The following is a 16386-nucleotide window of genomic DNA, read 5'->3' as shown; positions in this document are numbered from 1 at the left end:
AGATAAAACAATCAAGAAAAAAGTTGGCACATGTAAAAGTATATTATTTAAGTTAAGTTACATAAATTAGGTTTAAGGATCAGCCTACAATTTAGAAAATGCCATCAGAGTGTTCTGATAGTTGAAATTTCAGCTATAGTTTTGTGAGGCTTCAGAAATTTGCACCTTCAGTCTTTCAGTCCACTAGAGGGCAGCTTGTTTGCGGACCAGTTGGCCTCATCATGGCGTGAAAAGAAGACGCTGGTCATTTGATGATGTACAAAACTCCACAGAGAGGCAGCACAAAGTAGCTGGATGAGTAAAACAGTGGACTTTCACCCAAGAGGCCAAGTTTTGAGTCCATAAGAAAGCAAGGTGGAAATGTCATTCCTCATCTTCTACTATTGTTAATTTAACATCAATCAAAACACAACAAATAATTAATTGTATTTATATTGTTAGCATTTATGTGAGTGTGATTTTCAAAATACAAGAAGCATCATCAAGAAGTGATTTAAAAAATGTAAACCACAGCTGAATCAGTCCTCAAAGTCACTTTGAACAAAGGCCACAAAACGATCACTGCCACGAAATACCTTTCGAATGTGAAGTTGTCTGTTTGCACAGCACAAAAAAATTAAATATCAGAGCGAGCTTTTTACAGAATACGGCACAAAGAAAGGATCATACAAAAATGCCGCATGTACCAAGAAGCAAGAGGCTTATTGAGAAGAAGAAATAAAAAAAAAACGTCAGCACCAGGATAATAGCAGGCAACAATGTAATCATCAGTGCAGTTCTGATTGTACGACAGTGTTACAGATGTGAATTCAATGTAAAAACACAGCAGCTGCTGACATGTGAAAAACACATGAAAAAAAAAAAAGCTGCTGTCATTCAAGGCGCTGCAAAGTTTGACAAAGCCTGTAGGTCCTGAAAAAGTAGATGTAGAAGAAAACAAAAATATATGGTTGAACAGTAGAGGTCTGATGCTGTTTTTCTGTAACCTTTAAAGTATTTCTACAATCCCTCGTCTCACTGTTGCTGTTTTGCTTTGCATGTTTTCAGTTGTATTATGTTTTTTTCAGACTAAAGCTGCTGTTGTAACTGCATCAGGGAGGTGAATATTGGGATTCTTATTTTCGCCCACAGAAAGGTCAATTTTAAAATATGTTCATCTTACGTGAAGTGCAGCTGGTATGAGACCAAATATTCAGCAAATTAAAATTGACTTTTTGAAAGACCTAAAGCTTATTGAAAGCAGTTCTGTCATCTCTGTCATTAGCTCGGAGGTTATTAGATTTCTGTGCCCTGGGAAAATTAAATCTTGGAAAATCATAGTGTGACGTTTGTGGCACAGGACCCGGTTATGGATGAATGTCATTCTGATGGAAGTAGCCTGAGGAGAAAGACACCATCACAATGATATTCCAGTTTGTACGGCATTTAATTGCACTTACAACTTAAACAGATCATTTTAACATGACATTATGACAGTTTGCCCTCTTAATATTGGATTAGTGGACATAACCCTTTATCGTGTAAGAAATTGGATGATAATTTCTCTGCTAATCACCTCAGGCTGGAAGAAATTGTTTAATGGAAAGTATCATTTTAGGTTTCTTGCCGTTTAATGATATTCCAGAGCCAGTTCAAATGCTCAATCTCATAATTATGATATAACTGTGCCGTGTTTTTCTGTGGAGATGTGAACAATGCAGCTATATAGAGTCACAGTCAAGCACTGAAATCAGAGCAGTCCTGCTTTCGAATGGGACGAGCAAGGACACAGTCTGCCTGTCGGTACAAGGGCATCAAGGCTGCCTAATAGATCTATATTCATTATTCAGACCTTGGCAATGAAATTTTGCAGGGAAATGTCAACATCTTGTGCCTGGAACATGCTGTACTGTCATTCCATTTCGGAGATAGGGCTAATGAGATTTTTTTTTTTTTTTTCGGTTTGCTGTCGTGTAGAACGAGCAAATTTGTATGCAGATTTGCTATCTGATCTAGAAGATGTGATTTTGATCATTTAAGAATTGAGAACATTTTATCCTCTCTCTTTAACACAAGAGTGTAAAATTGTATATGTGCTGATGATAGGTAATAGTCTGACAATTTCAAACTATTACCCAATACCACTCTTACATCTGTTTATTAAATATATGATCCAAAGCCCAGAAAGAGCACAAAGATTGGAAATAGTACAAAACAACTAGCCTGGAGCAGTTTAAGACAGAAAATAGTCTGCGTACCAGCAATTCCCAAAGCTCACTAATTAGTATTTTTTTTATCTTGCTTGTTTAATCCATACAACGTGCAAAAACGGCATTGTTTTCATTTTCTCAGTTAAGCAGTTTATCATTTTAGTCAAAAATGGCAAAAAAATAAATAAATAATAAAAATTAACAAAAAAACCAACTTTTTTGTGGAACTGAGGTTTACATTTTGCATTCGACCAGCAGTCAAAAAAAATAAGATATTCAGTTCACAATGAAACAGAGAAAATAATTAAATACTTACTGCAGGGTAGCTGCAATGTCTTGCTTGGCATTTTGACTTCCCAAAGTGCACTCGGGAGTTTACTCTGAAATTAAAAAAAAAAATTATAAATTTCCATTCACTGTTACACACTGCAAATCTTTAAGATCTTAAAAAAAAAAACACCACAGAGAGCTTTTGAACAATAGAGTCTCAAAATAGTTGTGGAACAGTTTTCCTTAAATCACCATGTGAAGATATATGAAAAGATGCTTCTTCGCCAAAAGATAGTTGAGCTCATAACCCTCTATAAAAGTAAAATATTTACATTTTAAATTTCAAAAATTTCTATTTTCGTCACTGATGAGCTTCGGGGGTGTAAGTAGCCTCAAACAGAGCTGCAGGAATGTGATTAATATATTTCCTAAAATGTAGAAGCATTCCTCTTCTTTAGGATTTCAACAAACGTTAGCTTACAGACACCTTTTCTCAAGTGGCAGGTAAAAGACGATATAAAACATCTGAATGAATGAATATTGAGAAGACTAATTCTCCGGCATCTGACATAAATCTGACACCTTTTCTCACAGAGGCTGCAGTCAGTTCTAGCTTCGGGTCCCACACGGTTACACCTTGATCAGTTCATTCTAGTGACCTAATTGATAGCTGCGCTGTTCACCAGCCCCGTCTAATGAGGACAAATCCTCTCGTTCAGGTAAATCGGAGATACGAGTGGGCATCACGATTCCCCACAAGATCAAATCCAGGCTCTCCTGTTAACCAGAGAACATTATGTCACACTCTGCACTGGTAGCTTCAGTATAAATAGACTCTGTATGAGTCAGGATGCACTTGCATTACAGAGTAAAAGACAACTTGACCCTGGAGGGTGGTGAACATCAAAATGCTGGTTGTGATTGTAATGTTCTGGCTTTTCAATAGTCAAGAAGAATGGCTGCCTCCCTGCACACGCTCTCATCAGTGTACTGTATGTCACAACAATTTCAGAGCCATTATCCCTGAAATGACACATCTGATGATGGATGTTTTATTGTCAAGTGGAATAAGCATATACTGTACTTCCATTTGAAAACCTTCTTTTGAAAATCCTTTTCATTTCGTAAATCAAAGGTAATTAGTCATTCTTCCTATTATGAATGCCAGCATGTGTAGTGCGATTGACATTCCTCTCCACATGAGTCACGTTTTAGTCACATATGTGAGTGGGAGACTGCACACCACCGAGGTCTGATGACAGGTTTTTATTTTTATGAGTTCTGGTTTTTCAATAAGCATCGGCTGGTGCAGTAATGCTTTCTCTCTACGTGTGCTTTCCTTACTTCAAGTTGTATCTGCAACTCAAACACACTGCATCTGTAAGAAAAAACTATTTACAATTTTTCAAGGACTCACCTGTTGATCAGAATTGTTTTCAAGTTGAAATGGTTTTTTTGTACAAAGAATAAAAGAAAAATATTTAGCCTTTGTGTAAAGAAAATAGTTCATTCGGAGCCATGATCATCTTGCTGCATGCAATTATTTTCTTCTGTGTGTTGTCAGTAAAGACGATTTGCTTCTGCTGGGATGAAGGGGCAACTTGAATTGTCTGCAAATGCTCCATGTGATCCTGACATGCGGATGATGTTCTAGTAGATTTCAGCTTATAAAAGAGGCTGAGAAATCGTGTCGGAGTAAAGTCAATTGTGCATTTGAAAATACAATCGTGCTCGTCGATAAACACGCTCATGGCAAGACACACCGCTCCTTATCTACAGGCAGGATCTTTTAAGAAAGAGGAGGGTTATCTGCACTTAAATGCTTTTAATCAGTGCTGGAAGATGTGCTCATCATGTGCTGCACAGCTACAAACATCTATAGGGTCTCCTGCTTGGTGGTTTCAGCAGATTACTGTAGCTTTTCGCGAGGATCTGTTATTTCCACGCGTCTGCTGTGATTCCTTTCTCAGGGGTTGACATGACTTGGTGATCTGTGTCCGCTGGTCCGTGCCGCAAGCTCCATTGAGCCTGGGATCAATATAACCCAGTTTAATTTTAGTGCTGGTGTAATATGCCAGAGCATTACTGTTGGGGTGCCTATGAGAAAAGAGCATCCACCACTGCACACGACCCCCTCTCAGTGATTGAAAACCAGATCTGTGGAGAGAGAGAACAGGTGGGAAGTGGGAGGAGGGAGGGAGGAAAGGGGGGAGGGAGTGTTGATGTGTGTGTTGATGTGTGTGTTGATGTGTGTGTGGGTGAGAAGATGTGCGTGTGTATTGTTTGTGTGGATAATAAGTTCTGGTTCTGGTAAGTAAGAGGGCCTTTCTTAAGACAGATCTAGTGAAGATATCCGCGCCATAACTCAGCTTAATCTTGCAGTAGGTTCAAGTTGTTTGCAGACAAGTCCAATTCCGGTTCTGAATTTAATTTACCAACCACCCGTCGTTGATCTTATGAGTCAACCGCAGATCACCTCTGGGGCTTCTCCCTGAGAGAAAAACAAAATATTTATTTTATTGTGGCTTCTGTTGTTCTGCAGTTTGGCTCAGCAGCTACCTTCAGCAGCACATCCGTAACTGCTGGCTTGTCAGAGAACGTAAAGTATGTGTGAGGAGTCAGTGGGTTCATCAATCTCATTCGATTATATGTGGGGATCATCCATCACATATGTACCACATGAACCTATTGACTCGTGAGACAGCGAAGGTCAGGCAAGGCACTGCTTGTGTTTATTGGATGATTGGAAAGAGTAAGAACCTGCAGTTCAGGAGCAGTGTGAAGGCATGATTCTGATATTTCAGTATTTCTGGTTTCAGAAAAAACGGACCGTAAATCTCCTGCTTTGTTGTGCTTAATTTTTTTTCAGAAAGTTCTGTGCAGCATTTATTTTCAACATATTAAAACTTATATACTGAATCAGCATCTTACCATAAGCAGTCCTTCAGTCGTTTCACATTATACATTCCTGTCTATACTCCTGCCACTGGTTTAATTGTGATGGCATTTTAATCAGAATCTGCTGTCAATCAATCTACTCACACCGCCGACCCACATTCCCGATGAAGCAGATGAGAGTTTTTGACTGTTGCTCTCTTAATAAATAAAACCTAGGGAAATTTTTTTTTCTTAACTACAATTTTATTTTGGCCTCATTTCTTTGATTTGAAGACAAACTTTGCGGAGCTTTAAAGAAAGATTTAAAACCACATAAATGAGGGGAGCTTTTTCTCGTCTTTTACTTTCAAAGTGGTTTTAATTTCCAACTAAATGGAGCACAAACATGCACTAAATTGTATAAAAAAAAATTGAAAAAGTTGCATCAAGATAAAGAAGTAGTGGTTCTAATTCTCCAGTCTTTAAACTGTTGCATAAATAAAAGGCTCAATTTAACCAGTTCCTTTAAACGTCAAACAGCGATGTCATAAAAAGTCTATTTTGATTGCACTTTTAACCCATTATTATAGCAAGTCTTCCACTGCAGACAAGCTTTAAGACTTTTTGTGATATGTCCACCTTTTTTAATATTCATTCCATGTGTTTTAAGAACAAATTAAACATGCACATAAAAAAAAGGTGGGTGGAAATACACCTATTTCGTATAAAAGGCAACGCCATTACGACACTATCTCACTTCGAATATCCTGACATATTCATACAGGTGTACAATAGGGCCATTATAATTGACATTTCTCATCTTGACTCATCTTACTCTGCAGCCAAATCTAACTATAAGCATTCACTATACAGGAAATAGTCATGTCCCTGGAGTAAATGTCTCTGATCTAAAGACGGATGATTTTAATACATTCAAAATGAGGGTGCATTTCACAAATGTATTAAAATCATCCGTGCAGCTAGTTTGTCTGCATTTGTGTTCCTCTCAATCATATATTCATTGAATTGCAGATCACCCTGTTCTTACTTTCTTCTTTGCATGGCTGCCCTTTGGTTCCTTTAATTTTCCCTCTTTGGACAACGAACCCTGACTTCCACTCAAAGTATGCTGGGACAGCCTCTAACTTCATCTGACAGTGAGTAGGAATAAGTGGCAACGGAAGATTGTAAATGTGCGTTCCTTTTTGACACAGGCTGGTGTACATTAATAGACTGCACTAAACTGTATCATAAGAGAACACACATTGTCCCAAAGGAGCCCCAAAGAAATGCAGAGGATGATTTGCTTGTTGTTTTAATATGCTATTTAGGCCTGCCTTTTTATGCGTTCTCCAATTCACTTTGCATGTATTACCGGACAGCACGCGCCTGTGTGTGTGTGTGTGTGTGTGTGTGTGTGTGTGTGTGTGTGTGTGTGTGTGTGTGTGTGTGTGTGTGTGTGTGTGTGTGTGTGTGTGTGTGTGTGTGTGTGTGTGTGTGTGTGTGTGTGTGTGTGTGTGTGTGTGTGTGTGTGTGTGTGGGGTTCTTATGCAGTCAGTAAACAGTGTGGAGCATTACATCACTGCATTCAATGCACGCTGATTCTGTGGATTTAAAATACAAAATAACCAAGACATTGATTTAGACAAAGGTTTTTCTACCTATACATCTATCCATCCATCCAACACAGTGTTTCGATATCCACTTGAACAAAAAATGTTTAGCATTCAGTTAGTTTGCTTAGCTCGCAATTCATTTTGCATCATATTTGCAGTTTTTGCACATGGCCGATGTTCTCATCCAAAGCCTCTTGCGCTCGGGGAACCAGCAGAATACATTTCCAAAACTTCCTTGAGTGCCAATCACTACTCCTCCCTTCAGGATGTTGCATAATTATACTGTATAATAAGCAAATTAATGGGTTTACATGCATGGCATGGGCAGCTTCATCCAGCTCATCATGGTGACAGAAAACCACAGTCTGTGCTGCAGTAATCTGAGTCGTGGATTACTGGAGATGCCCGTGCTGTCACCTGAAGACCTGAACTTTCCTCTTCCACTATGGGGTGCAGCACCAGCGCAATATGCAGTGCTGTCTGAGCTCTGCTGCAATCCCACTGTGCCTCCTCTGGGATTGAGGTTGGTGGAGTGGAGGATGGGAATCGGGGGCTCACTGTGGCAGAGCTGCTGAATTATTCATATCTCCCCAACCCTGCGTGCCTCCATTCCTCTCTGCAGTGCATCAGCTGAGACCTCCATAACAGTGTGAATGAAAAATCCCTGTCTCTCCCCTTCACTAAATCTTAAATGAGGTGCTCTTTGTTGGTTTTTCGCAGCAATTCTTGTGGAAGCAGCTAGTAGATACAGCCATCATGATACCACAGGTGTTAAACTGAAAATTCTGTACAAAGACAAGCCAAGAGGTTACCCCCCCCCCCCCACAAGTACAGCATATCTGTGTTTTTATTTGAAAGTTTTAAATGAATGATTTAAAAAAACAACACCACTAAAATCAATACTTCTTGTAGGAACAAACACTGCAAGCAGACACAAGCTGCACAAATCTATCACTTGCTCAAAAGATTTAGTGCTAAACAGTTGCTGAGATATCCTTTTGTGTGCAGCTCTAAATTTGACTGACCTCAGATACTGAAGAGAAAATGGATTTGCTTGAGGGAACACTTGTACTTGCTCCTTTCCATCAGCCTCCTTCAAAATGTCAAATTTGCTTTTCACCTCGCAGACACAAAGCTTCAGCTGCACGTGTCCACCCGCACAGTATTAAGCCGACTAATGAGAATTAGTTTTGCTCGTCGTTAGTATTCACCAGAGTCCCACAAACTCTTGCCTTATTAGTAAGTCTCACCACAGGCTGCTGCTTCTGTTTTTCTATGCTGAGGTGTTTGTGATAACCAGGGCAACTGATAAATGACGACCTTAAAGCTACCACCATCCTTATCACTCTTAAAATGAAAAGCAATCAGGTCAGTCCACCTCGTGCTGTGATTTCAATGCATAATAATTTCCTCGACATAGCTTTTACTGGAACACATCATGCCCATACAACTGTGCTTCCCTCCCCCACTGACCAGCAGCATGCTCCTCACCCTTTTATGTCCACTTCACCTCCTCATAGTTCACCCACTAGTGCTCTGCTGCCGTGTTTGGCTTTTTGCTTCTGACACTTTGGCATCTTACTCGCCCCGTCTCTCCTTCCCTCTTCATCCCTCATCGTCATGTTGCTCAAACTGTGTCAGTCCTGAATGTCGCAAGCTGTCACGGTTTGTCACAGTTGATGCGCAACCTCAGAAATAATTACTTGAGATAGGGAACGAACAGCAGCATGCTCTCAGGCCATGTCGTACTCTTTCTCTCTCCGTCTTCCTCCTTCTAGTGTGTGTGTGTGTGTGTGGGGGGGGGGGGGGTCAGTAATGCACACTGAGCTGTGAATTGAAGACAGGAACTAAGGGTTTTTAATCCTTTTACACATATAATTAGGATTTGGGGATTATGGCTTCTAGACTGTTGATGCTTCGAGCGATATTTCAGAATTTTGACAAATATGCTTTTTTAAGATAATTAGAATAGAAGATTGATACCACTCTCATGCCTGTATAGTAAATATAACTGACAACTTATTATCTTACCTTAGCATAACAACAGGAAAAACAGATAGCCTAAATGAATGTGTTTACAGATTACACAACCTGCCTAACCACAGACTGTATATAAAAATGGACGTGGTCTCCTAGTCTGAAAAGTGAAGCCAATGTGGAAGTAGTTTAAAGTGCAGTACCACTGTGGGCCACAAGAGGTCGGCTCCGATCATAGACTGTTTATGAAAGTGGATGTATGGGGATGATGATGATTATCTAAATTCACTCCGTCTGTGCTCTGGTGGTTTGTATTAGATATTAGGCCTCAAAGAGAGGTATGTTTGGGGGCGTGTTTGGTTTGATTGACATGCCTGGGTTGTAGGCAGGTTGCCAGTAGAAATGGGTGTGCATAGTGTCCTCTGAGTCACTCCTCCCCAACTCCACCCTTTCATCCAAATATGGTCACTTCTGGCCCTAAAAAAACCCAAAATGGTGACAGCCAAAATGCCAGACTGGCTTCAAATGGCACTTTACAATCCAATGGGTGGGTTCCCACTTGTGCCAAACAGAAGCTCTAAAACTCACTAATTAACATGTTGCATCTTTGAGCACTTTGAGCACCAGAGACTTTTCACAGGAGGCGCTGGCTCATTTCCAGTTTTGCCCTATTTGAACTTAAATGACATCAAAATAGTTCAATAATGTGGCTTTTCTTACTCTAAGCATGAAAGCATGAGTTCAGTGTTTTTGTAGTTACTGTCACTGCAGAAGGGGCAGACAAAAGTTCAGCCCTGCAGGTTTAACGAAGTCTGCCATCTGATATTCTTAACAAGATTAAAATGAAAGCTTTTAACTAGGACCACTGGATCGTGGGTTTGTATGACCCTGAGACATCTGGGATCTCTCCTGGATTTGCATAACAAGGTCTTGATTACACACAGTGTTTGCAGTTGCTATCAGGATGAGATTTTGAAGTTGATTTTGCCCTCCACCCCTCCATGACTGCTGCTAATACAAACACTGCCTGTGTATATGCTGCTTAGTTCAGCACTGTATGTGAGGACTGACTGTGCACAGCTTGCTAAAAATGATGACTCAGAAATGAGCTAGCTGATTTTTTAATTACAAAACTGCAGGACATAAACTGAAGCTGACATTTTCACCCAGAGCTGTTTGATGTCATGCTTAATGCTTATTTATTTATTTTCATTTGAAACCATTCTCTTTTTTTTTTTTTTTTTTTTTTTTTTATCATTCTGGGTTTATTCAAATTTAAATTATATTTTTGTAGATTTGGCCTTCACTCCGTCACAGTTTACCAACTAATCTTCTGTTTCAACTTTGGCCTACCATATTTGCCACAATTATGTGAATACACAGTAGTCTATATAGAAAGATCATTAAAGACATTTGACACATAATCCCTTTCAGTTTCAATTGTAAATTAAGTTGTTGACATAATCAGGCCAAACTAATGGCTTCCTCACAACTTGTTAGACTGTCTCGCTCCCATTGTTTATCGCTGTGACAGGCTCTTTTAGAGTGATGTGGCACTGTTCGCATATGTTAGCAATTTGGTGAGGGTAATTCTGTCACAAGTAGTGGCTAAAGCAAAAATAAAAATGACAATAAAATATAGTTCGCTCTGAAACTTACAGAGGGACGTAATTTCTAAAGTCAAAACTCTTACTGCTTCGCACTGACAAAGCTACGCATACAAGTTTGGTGTAACACCAGATTCAATTGGGAGAATACAGATTTCAGTGTTTAGTTGGATCCAAAGGTTAAACCGCTGGAGTAGGAGGGATAATTAATTAACTGAGGTCAACTCAATAAGTTTAACTTAATAACATATATTGTAATTATTGTAAGTAGGACAATAAGTCACATCAAACCTGGTTATATGTTCACCCACAACCAAATAAAATTATCAAAAGAGAATCTTGCAGTGAAGTGCAGGACCGTCGTACCGCTCAAGCAGGATCAGACAAAGTCGACAATCCATCCAAAGAACTTTAGTTCTCCTGACAGTTGTCGTCCCGGTGGATCCTGGTACCGAGGCTCGCCATCCTTGGACTGGTTTCATTGCTGAATCAAAAATCCAACCAGTGACATTCAAAAATCAACATCTAACTTCCTGATCTTATCTTGAATTAATTATTTTATCGGCGTACACTCAAATCCACAAACACCCAAAACATGGACAAGCATTGTTTCTTATCATTCATTCAGTCGGCTGGGAACTTTCAATTTGGGAACATCCAAATTCCTAGCAGAGAGTAAATAGTTAACGGCCTGCACTTACAAAGCACTTTATCACCTTAGTGGTCTTAAAGCTCTTTAAAGTTTGCTTCCCATTCACCCACTCACACACATTTACACACTAATACCAGCAGAGTGACTTGGAGTACAGGGTCTTGCCCGAGGACACTTTGGCATGTTGCCAGGAGAACTCATGTTTGCACCATAACCTCGTTATTAGTGGTCAACTCCCTTTACCATCTGAGCCACATCAAGACCGTTTACAAACAGGCAGTATTTCAGACACTGTGCTCTATTTCTACTGAGAATACAGAAAAGTGGGAAAAAAAAAAAATGTGTCATCGCCCATAAAAACTAACACAGGGATGAAATGGAGCTCAGGAGGGCAACATTATCTGTACACTACATTTCTTCACGTTTAGAGGTAGCCTACCGCTGCTTTTAACACAGCTATCAAACCAGGCAAACCAAGTCTGACAATCTCACCTTATTTTAGGAGTAGACTAAATGTCTTCCTTTCCTTGCAAACGCTTCCATCTTAAGTGGCAGCGAACCCGCTTGACTGAGCTTAAATAAAAACAAACTCCACTCTCCCAGTGACATATTCCCAGTTCAACAGGCGTTCAGGTGTATTTTTTTTTTCCCACTCGGTGATCAGGACGTTCCCACTTCCAAATTGCTCTTGAACGCACCATTACTAAAATGCAAAGGCTCGCCTGAAGCCTCAGAAATTGTGACTGCATGGGCGACAACAGAAAAAACTGTTTCACAGTGCATACAGCCATGCACGAACACACACACAAACAAACTCTGTACAAAGCTTATACAACCAGAATGCGACAACGGGGCAAACAACAACTTGTAGAGGTCTTCTTCTTCATCGTCTTCTTCAGCAATAAATGAATATGTTGAAAAAGCTGCAAAATGTATTATTTTTTTTATTTTTTTTATCCTTTTTTAAAAATTTTGTTGTTTAGTAGCCTGCTTTGTTTTTTTTTTGTTTTTTTATTATTATTATTATTTGTTGTCATTTTATTGGATTTTTATTCATGTTTTTGTTTTAATTATTTTTCTTTATCATTTTTTGTTGATTTTGGGTGTCAGTGTGTGGGTTTAGTTTGGTTTGTTTATCAAAGGTTTAGTTTAATTTTGAACTCACAGGTTTATGTCATACCTTCAATGGGATTTGATCTTCTGTCTTCAAGTTGTCATTTTCTGTGGAAGCGGCCTTGGACCCTCTTCAGCGTTTAAAGTCAAGCAAAGTCAATTCTTCCTCTTTTTCTGGCGGACTACAAACCAAGGTGCAAGACACTACCTTCTGTCCTGGACTCTCCTTTCATTTCACAGATTTTCAGAATAATATTCACCTGCCTGTTAATTAAATCAGGAGACTATCAAATCAATTTAAGAATAGACAGATTCCTGCAATGCAGAATGCATGTGTTCACCCCAAAATGTAGTTTGGAAAACACATTACTGGTTGACAAAGATCATTTCTAAGAGACAGGGATGCAAGTAAGAGAGGTTCCTTACAAATGGTATTTACAATTTTGCCTCTGGTGTCATGCCCAAGGACGTTAAGACACACAGACAGTAGAATTCCTGGATCATAGTGGTTGTCCTGTGATTCGTTGACATCCCAACAGCCTCCTGCTACTCACAATTGTCTGTCAACTCATTTTGGATCCTGAAAATATATAAATATTTTATCCTCACATTATGACAAACTATTGCAAACAGCTGATACCAGTATGTTTCCATTAACATTGAACATGTCACTTGCTGCATTTTCTTCATCTTCCTCATCATGATCTAAGAACAAAGTGCTGACCTCAGCAAAAAAATATTAAAGATGAGATGTCACACACACCCTCTGTGCATAATAAACAGCATTTTTATAATGACATTGCAATGCAAAATTGGTACGAGTGGAATTACTGGTGTTTGATAATGAAAAATGATCACCGCCGAGAGAATGCTCAGCTTACTTTTTTTTTTAATCTAAAAGAGATCCTCATTTTTACTTGCCACTCCTTTGGGAGCATGGCTTGCTGAATTTATTACAAATTGTATTTATTATTTGATCCTTTTTCTATTCCAGTCAGTTGTTTCTGTCCTCCAAAACCAGCAAACTTTGTAGTTTTCGCTTTACACTCCCATCACAACATACAGCACCAAAGCATTTTTATTAAACTATATGTGACTTTACAACACTGACCTGGCCTCACCCACTTTAGAAAAAGTTTATACAAGACTATTTCAAATCATCCTGAAGTCATACTACGTGTTGGTGAAAATAAATAATATAATAAATAAATCCCAAGGTTGCAGTGTTGGGGCAGAGTGCCAGAGAGGAGACATCACCCATGGCGCGGGAGTGCAGGGAGGCGGTAAAGAAGACTCAGATGGAAAAATCACCGGGGGCACCGGGCTAATGAACACACCACAGGAGCAACAATGGCAACAACAACAGGAGGGCTCAACTCGTCGACTCCTATCAGGACGGAGGAAGAGACTCCCTGTACAGCTGTCAACATGTCCGTGATTTAGCTTCATATGTTTTGTTATGTGTGCTGACGTGGGTTTTTTGTTTGTTTTCTTTCTGTACAAAACTCTGCTTCTGTTGTATTAATGAGGCAAGTCTCAAAGGAAAAATGACAGCCTCCCTGTATTCCCAATTCTATTTGTCTCACACACCACCAATTCTAACACCAATAAGAACATAAGAACAGAAAAAAAAAAATTCCTTTATTGTCATTGTACTGGCATACAACTAAATTTCAGCCAAAACACTTGAGCTTAGTGCCCATAACAAAACAAACTGGAAAATGCAGTATATCAAAGTTTGTACATACAAAGTCACACTAGCTCACTCACACACACACATACTGCCTTATATGCACCCTTTCATATTCCACAGAAATATGATTATTCGTCCGAATTTAGGACAAAATCTGTGGGATGTTTTGCACAGAGATATTGTGACTACACAGAATGATATAAGATCAAATAAAGGGACCCCCGCAAGTGCAAGAGTTCATTCCTGTATGCCAACAAATTCCAAGCAAAACCATGTATGTCCTGCTCAATCATACCGCATTTGCTAATTTTGGATACAATTTTAGATCAAAGTTATCCTTCTTTATTTACTATTCCTCACCCATTGTTCTCTATTTCAATTGTCTCTGACCCTGACATGTTTGTCTCCAGGGAACAGAGCACATTCACTTGTCAGAGTCAACTGGTTTGATGTTCACTGTGAAACCATCAGTCTTGTATTATTGGCAGCTGAGCAGTTTGACCCGAAGCAATTAAGGGTCAAACATCTTCCTCAAAAAGCCAAATCAACAGAATGTGCTTTCTTGTTCACTTTCTTGGTTTGCTGAGGATCCCATTCTGCTCACAGCCAGGTTTTTGCACTCTTTAAAACAACCCCAGACAACCTCAAAGGCGACACTGTCTTTTCTCATCTGCAGGGAGATCACAGAGAGGTTGGAGATGCCGTTTTACAGAGACATCACCGATGCCCCGAGCATTAGCTGTATCTTTTAACCGACTGTGTTGTAAACACTCTTGTTCGATCGACTTTTTGTCAACACCCGTACTTCTTGACATAGATCTCACCCCATCAATATTCATGTATTGATTTCCTCTGCGTCCCATTTTCATCATCAGCGAAGTCCCCGTCATTTATCGCACAGCTGTGTGTCTGTGTGGATTCTGTATGTGGGTTTATAGAAAGAACAGAAACTGGATTAATATCAGCTACAGCTGCCTAATATTCAAAGTCAACTTTATTGTCAATTCACCATATGTACAAGACATACAAAGAGGTCGAAATATTGTTTCTCACAGCCCCACGGTGTGCAAAAAATAAAAAGATAAAACAAGAAAAGTATATACTGTATACTGTATATGTAACAATAAAAACAGACCACAACCATAGTGACGCTTGACTGAAATATATGTATGTACAATGTAGTGCAAATGCGGGTCCATAGTGCAAAGATTGTACCTGAGCCTATTTTTTTTATAAAGTGCTGGTGCTGGATATGGATGTGCTTGTGTGATGAAGGGAGAGGGGTGAGGGGTGGGGGACAAGGTTCAGACTTTATGGGGAAAAGGGGGAGAGAGGGGAGAGAGTTCAGCATCCTGACAGCCTCATGGGCGAAGCTCTTCCTCAGTGTGGAGGAGCTGCACGGAGGCCACGGTACCTCCTCCCAGAAGGCAGGAGGCTGATAGGTAGTTTGATATTGATAAGCATGCAGCTCTGTTTCAAAATCCATATCTCAGTTGTTTCAAAACTTCAGGATGATTTACCAACTTTGTAATTGCTTTTGTCTGGATTCATCTCAGCGGTTTCAGTACCTAATATTTTGCAGAGTTAAAAGTTCAGCTAAAAATCCCGAGCATCTGTTTCTATCAAGAAGTCCACAGTGAGGATGTGTTTTACAGCACAGACGCACACAGTAGGATGAGGGAACAAAGAAGACAATCAAACAGAGCGGCTCCAGTGGTCATAACAATTACACATGCACGAATCTGAGGTAATCCGCAGAAATTGGGTAAATTTGCTTTTTAATAGGAGTCAGCTGACCTCGTGTACAGCATATCTACTGGCCTCTGAGGATTTCTATCCCCGCCTATCTTTCCACTCTCTAAAAAAAACAAAATCAATGACGGCAGGGCACAATGCAACGTCACAGTTATATTTAACAGCAAACATGCCTTTGAACCAGTTGATCCTATCCATCAAGGAGGAGGGGGAGGGATTTATTTGTGCAATAACGTGAGAGGGCGATATGGAAGCGATGCGCTGAAGGTGTTTCTGTTTTGTTCCACCTTGGGCGTTCTGGCTGCCTCACTGTCTGTCCAGGCTACAAACGCTCATGTGCCGGGACATGATCAAACATATGCAAATCCTCGCATTAACCAGGGCGTCTCCTGTATCTCATTAGTCTGTATATGTCTCTCGGCGACCTCGTGAATTATTTAAAATTCACAGGAAAAGACCCGGACTTCAAATTTGGATATTTGCCTTCTGCTGTAGGCGAGCTTCTTTTTTTTTGCAAATGGTTTAAACCTTAAAGGTCACAGATGGTGGTGAATTATTACACCTCGATGTTTGCAGGTGTGTGGCTGTACAGGAAGAGCATCAGATAAATGTAAAACAAAAGATTCTGGTGATTAGA

The sequence above is a fragment of the Brachyistius frenatus genome, unplaced genomic scaffold, assembly GCF_029030835.1.
Source record: "Brachyistius frenatus isolate BFR_SWC_R1_liver_20210118 unplaced genomic scaffold, ASM2903083v1 Contig_10, whole genome shotgun sequence".
NCBI lineage: Eukaryota > Metazoa > Chordata > Actinopteri > Embiotocidae > Brachyistius > Brachyistius frenatus.
The sequence above is the reverse complement of the archived record's forward strand: the minus strand, read 5'-3'. Positions refer to the sequence as shown.